The sequence below is a fragment of the Grammomys surdaster genome, unplaced genomic scaffold (genome assembly GCF_004785775.1).
Source record: "Grammomys surdaster isolate TR1022 unplaced genomic scaffold, NIH_TR_1.0 196, whole genome shotgun sequence".
NCBI lineage: Eukaryota > Metazoa > Chordata > Mammalia > Rodentia > Muridae > Grammomys > Grammomys surdaster.
This window is the reverse complement of record NW_021604641.1, coordinates 4,481,537-4,487,805: the sequence shown is the minus strand read 5'-3', so window position 1 is coordinate 4,487,805 and position 6,269 is coordinate 4,481,537. Positions and strand designations below refer to the sequence as shown.

Sequence of the window (6,269 nt, the reverse complement as noted above, 5' to 3'; positions counted from 1 at the left end):
GTATGTATGTATGTATGTATGTATGTGTACGTGTGCGTGTATGTGTATGTATGTGTATATACTTATGCAGTGCCACTGGCACTGAGGACACTTTTCCAATCCAATACTGTTCTTTAGTAAAGTATATTAATCAGATGAAATCATTTTAGAGTATATACTATATATATTCTCTCTCTATTTATTCTTCTAAAATATCTTCATTCTCTTTCATTAAGTGATGATTCAAAATAAACATGGTTGGCTTCCTCTAATAAAATCTGTTTCCAAACTTAACCCATGTGTTCTACCTGTAATTAAATAAGTATTTTTGACATTTTATTACAATTTATACTTTAAGTATCATAGTATGCATGAGATATCTGAGACAACCCTGTTAAAGTAATTTACATGGGGTGTTTTCAGATTAATTATAGTCAAAGGGTGCAAACCAGAAATCAGTGAAATAAGAATGCAACATTGAGACAAAACTTAGAAAAACTTATTCATGGGCGTCTTACACATGTACTCACCCAATGCAATTATTTTCTAAGGATTCCGTACTCCCATCCATTATTATACAAATGTAAATTGTCATTTTATATCATAATAACTTTTGAGTGATATATCCCAACCCTACACTACATTTATGGTCTTGAGTGTCTTTTTCTAAATAGCTTTTCTGTTTATACATATCTTTTTTCTTCCCTGTGCTTTATTTCTTCTATAGCCATTATTTCCTGTTATATGATGTTTTGATGTTTCACATCTTGTAGAAAAAAGAAAAGTAGAAAAATCTGCTTATCTTCTGGCCACTAGAATGAGAAACATTCCTGACAAAGACTGGGAATTCCCAGGGTTGGTGCATATAAACATAGATATTTAGAAGACAATTTGACAACATGTTTATCTAGCAAAATGTCAAGGCCAGGCTCTACCCTGGGATGATGTATGGGCTTGCTGGGCATGGGGTTGTGACCAGAATTAATGGGCCTAAGCAAGAAACTCCATCCTGTGCAGCAGCCCTCAAATCTAATCAGAAAGTAGTTAGTTACCCCATAACAGTCATGTCAGTATTGCACCAGTGGACCTATTTGGTCTGGCAGTTTGATATTGCAACACACAAAGTCCAGCACTGAAAAAGAAATGGATGTCTTTTCTCTTTGAGCTGATTACATAGCACCCTCTGGCATTATCATAACTAGCCAACAGGGAGGAGGTTTTCCAGTGTTTTTAGATAAATTTTTCTACTATCACAAAATAAAATGTGTAGTATCTTCAACAACAGGGTCTTACCTTGTAGTTATGTTGAGCAACCATGAGCCATAGAAATTGCCTGCTCTGTTTTGAAAACCTCTGTAGCTTCCCTGACTAATAACTCCTAGGGAAGGTATCCCAGAGGTTTTGGGTGTGAGATGAATCCAAACTCTAGTATTTTCAGACAGTCAATATCAAGTATACCATAGACTTCACACATTCTCTCAAAATTGTCTCCTCTCTCCTTCATCTGTCTAGTCATTTCCTAGTGTTTTTTCTCTGTCCACCAACAAAATTTCATCTGTACTTTGGCTAGTCATTCCTTTCTACTTCATTCAGTTTACAAGGTCCCTTTTATAACTATGCATAAAATGTTACCTTTGCATTCCCATGTGGTGAACCTGATCCATGATTGATTTAAAAAAAAATAAAAGAGTAATCTATCTAACGTTTCAGTGTGATGGGAAGCTTAGGAAGCTATTAAAACTCATTAGATAAAAGGGCATGTAACCATGTCTTTTCATTTTTGTTTTCTTTTTAATTTGACTTCTGATCAGATTTTCCCCACAAAATTCATTAAGTAACTGCCTCCGGAATTGGTCCCTGTCCATTACTGACTGGGATCTAATGCAGACACCTGATAAATCAGATTCTCCTTGCCAGGCTTAGTGTCTCCATCTTAAAAGTACAGGCACATGCACATGCTTACAGAATATTCTTCTCTCTTTTCTAATTATTGTCAGTGGGGAGCCTGGAGTGATCACACTGTTTCTGCTACAGCACAACCTTAAGAAGCATAGCATGTAAGATGGTGACCCCCATTTTAAGGCAGCAATTACCATACCCTGGTGACTGAACAAACAGATTCAAGAATCAACATTTTAAAGACAAAGACTCCAGATTTAATGTATTGTCAAAATTAGATACTGTTATGAAATCTAAGCATGAGGAAACTTCAGCAGTTTACAATATTTTTGAATGAATGAAAGATCTGAACCAAGTCTGGCTAAAAAACAACCAACCAGATGTTTAAAAGGGGGCTGCTATTGTGACAAAACTGGAATGCAAACTGCTCCTCTGATCTGTTAATTTCATCCTCCTGTGTGTGGTGGACATAACATTTAAAACTGGAACAATTATCTTGGAAAGCATGGGACAATAAGCATAATGACCCTGGTGACACACACACACACACACACACACACACACACATTTGTAGAACAGAAAGAAAGCCTCTGCCTTTGAAAGCAACTAAACTACCTCCTTTGCAACATGTAAGAATTTTTTTCTGTATTCACCCTTACTTATAAAGTGTTCTGTCTTGAATCTGAAGAGTTAATTAATAGGTTTATACTCTTGGCTTTTTTAGTCCCACCTAATATTAAACAAATAAACAAACAAACAAACAACAATAACAAGAGAACCCTAGAAGCATTGCAAGTGTGTCTATTGTGTCACATGTGCATCAGTAGGTGGCGGAAATGAGTGTTGCTAGGTTAAACTCAATGTTCTGACCTGTTAATACCTAAATGATTAGTTGTCTATCCTTCCTTGAAAAATGAGAGCCTGAGAAGATTATCAGTTTGCCTCCAAGGGGCTTGGTCAGTGAGCTAGCTTGAGAGGACCACCAGTCCTGTGGCTAAGAGGCTCCATTAATTCTCAGGACAAGGACCAAGCCAGGGACTAGAAGAACCTAACCTAGGACTGAAGGACATGAGTGGAAATGAGCCTGAGACATGCAGCACTTGCATGGAACCACTCAGGTGGGTCAATGGAAGCTGAGGTGACCACTTTTGGCATGGCAGACAATGTCTAAAATGAACCCTGCCCTGCACTATAGTGCACAAGTGAGGCATAGCCCTCCTGAGACCATTTCTGAGATCATTCCAGACACTCGGAGACCCCAGGCACCTTTAAGAGGAGCAAGTAAGTGGTCGAGAAATGCAAGAAAAAGAAACAAAATAGGCACAATGAAAATAGGCAGAAATGATGACTCAAGTGTTATGAGAAACAACCTGATCTCACCTAGGACCATGGAGTGGTATTGGCCTGTGCTGCCACCATGGGCAATGGGGGGGGGGGTGTTTGTGATTCTGAAGCGGCAGTTGTCTGTCACCAACAAAGGCCACCCGTATCTGGGTTTCAACCCAGGGACATGTTGATGTCTGAGTGCTGTGCAGGACTGGCTCCATCTCTCACCTGGGCATCATGGGAGAGCTGGTCCTGCAGGCATGAGAGCAGGAAAGGTAATCTGCCTCTAGCCAGGTGCCCTGGGTCCTGCCTCTTGTCTTTTGGTAAGTGTTGAGGACAAGGAGAGTTACCCTTCTCATCTTTCTTATCCCTCACTGGCTGGTCCCAGGATCATGAGAGTAGGAGAACTGGCCGTGTTCTTCACCAGCTGCAGTATTCCAACAGCAAGCCTTGCAAGTCACCTGAGCAGCAAAGTAGAGATGGCCCTGGTTGCTTATAAGCCATCCCCAAAGGCATGGAGTGAGGGAGTTAATCGGATGACAAGCTCAGATACTCCTAAGGCCCAGATCCAGGGCTTTGGATTGGCTCACTCCAACATCTATTCTATAGATGAACTGCTGATGTACATGAAGGGCCAGTTCCTACAGATAGAAAACTACTGGATCTCCATGAAACAAGACAACAACAGGATATCCAAAAGGAGTCCCAGTGAAGTTCTAGAATCTAGAAAGTAACAGAAGACAGAGGTCTTGTAAACAAGTCATTACAGTGAACTTTTGCAAGCATGGAAGTGAGGACATAAGGGTGTATTGTGAAATTCACAAAGAACTAAAAAAGAGTTTAAAAATAAAGAAAAGAAGTAAAGATAAAACAACAACAAAAACAAATCTCTTTTTTTCCTCCCCACATTCATTTCTTCTTTTTTTCCCTTCAGAAAAAAAAAAAAAAAAAAAAAAAACAGGCATTCCAAGGGTAACACCTGAACACAACATAACAAGTTACAATAAGATTAGGCACAAATCCTCCTATCAAGGCTGGGTAAAACAACCCCTTAAGAGGAAAAATGGTCTTAAGCACAGGAAGAAGAGTCACCAACACCTCATATCCCCATTGTAAGGAGTCTTATAAGACCTCCAGAGTACACAAACATAGGTATGCACAGAGGACCTAGCTCAGACTCATACAAGGTGCACATTTGTTGCTTCGGTCTCTGTGAGTCTTTATGAGCTCTGTTTCAGGTTGGCTAAGTCTTTCGACTTCTTGATTGGTTTTTTTTTTTTTTTAATTCTAAGATTTCAGGTGGAAAGATATACAGCAAAGCCATGTTGCAAATATGGATTGCCCTCAACTCACACCAGTATTAACTGAAACCTCCTCTTATTCCTACTCACCACTGGATTTATGGATTCTAAAAAAATAAAAGGAAGAATTAGAAATAAAATTCATAACAATACTTTCTAGGTACTTATGTCTAACATCTCCGAGCTTTCCATTCCCTGCCAATCCCTATAACCACTGTTTTGCTACTTTCTACAATGTACTCATAAATAAGTTTTTTAAAAAATCAGAAAAAAATAATATTAACCAGTTGTTTCTTGACAGCTGCTAAGTGTTTATAGATAGAGGAGATAGACTGGATTTACTGGGCATAATTTTATCACCGGAAATTCTGTATCCTTATTGGCCTCAAGTTAGTTTTAAAATAATACTATAGTTGCATGACAAGCATCCTCTGTGAAGATATACAGAACATGGGGTGGAGAAATGGTTCAAAGGTTAGGAGCACTTGCTGCTTAAGTGGAGGAACTGGGTTTGGTGCCTAGCAACCACAGAGTGCTTCGCAGTGGATTGACTAGTGCTTTACTAGTTCAACAGGAAAATCTTGAAGCCCTTTTCTGATCTTTCTGAACTCAAGCATGGTACACATGTATATGCACAGGTGAAGAGTAATGCAGATAAAAATAAACAAAGAAACCCTTAAAAATAAAAGAACATTTAAAATAAATATCTAACATAGATATATAAAGCCCAAATTGAACATTTTTAAAACTTTACTATTATTCATTTTGTAATTTGGTCCAAAAAAATTAATGCCCTTTACATTGTTTCTTATAAACTTCCCACATGCAATAAAACACAAGGTCACATAGACAAATGGGTTTGTTACTTATTGTGATTCTATCATACATAAAATGTTAATCAAGTGGGTCATAATATTTTTAAATAAAATAGAATATGAGTAATGAGAAGAAATAATTTTAATATTAGCTGAATTTTCTAGTTTCTCTGCTGTATACAAAAATTAACATTAAACATATTTTTTACTTTAGAATATATACAAAAATATATTGACAGAATTTTGTTGATAAAATCTTCTAAATAACTATGAAATATTCTCATTTTCTTTTTAGTTTAAATTTGGATTATCTTATTTTAGGTCAATTTTCTCTTGGACTCTTTTTTTCTTTATTTTTGTTTTGTTTTTTGTTTATTTATTTTATTATTTTTTTGCTTTTTATCTATTTTAGGCTGCAATCCTGATTAATGGAAAGAACAATAGCCCAATACTGTACTCTTTCCTGTAAGTGTTTTACAATGCCCTTTTGATGGAGTCTGAATAAAGATGCGTATAATTTTAGTTCTAATAGCATGTACCTCTCAACTTTATCTCTCATTTCTATCTTATATGACTTGATTGTGCATAACTACTTTCAGTTCTCTAGATATCCTCTTACAATCTCTTTGCTTCCTCTGTCCTTCCAAATTGTGAAAGTAGAACTGAACTTGAGGTTACAATCTCTATGACAACAAGCCAGGTTGAGCCTCCAGCCCTTGAGTAGTCAATTAAATACATAAATTAATAGTATATATCAACAAAAGGTGATTATTTTAATGAAACAACATGGATAAGCAGTCCAGTGATTCTATACCATCCATCTTCAGGGTACAGAAGTAAGAAAAAAGTTTTAATAAAAGTCAAGGGATATGTACATCTAAATAACACCTGCTAAAATAACCCAATACCAATTCATCATTGTCTAGAATTGAGAACACGCTTATTTCAT

The 6,269-nt window shown here is 36.9% G+C and overlaps 1 pseudogene; it reads left to right on the top strand.

Annotated features, from left to right (window-relative positions):
* Positions 1-2,655: 2,655 nt before the first annotated feature.
* Positions 2,656-2,779, top strand: LOC114623320 (annotated as a pseudogene).
* Positions 2,780-6,269: the final 3,490 nt, after the last annotated feature.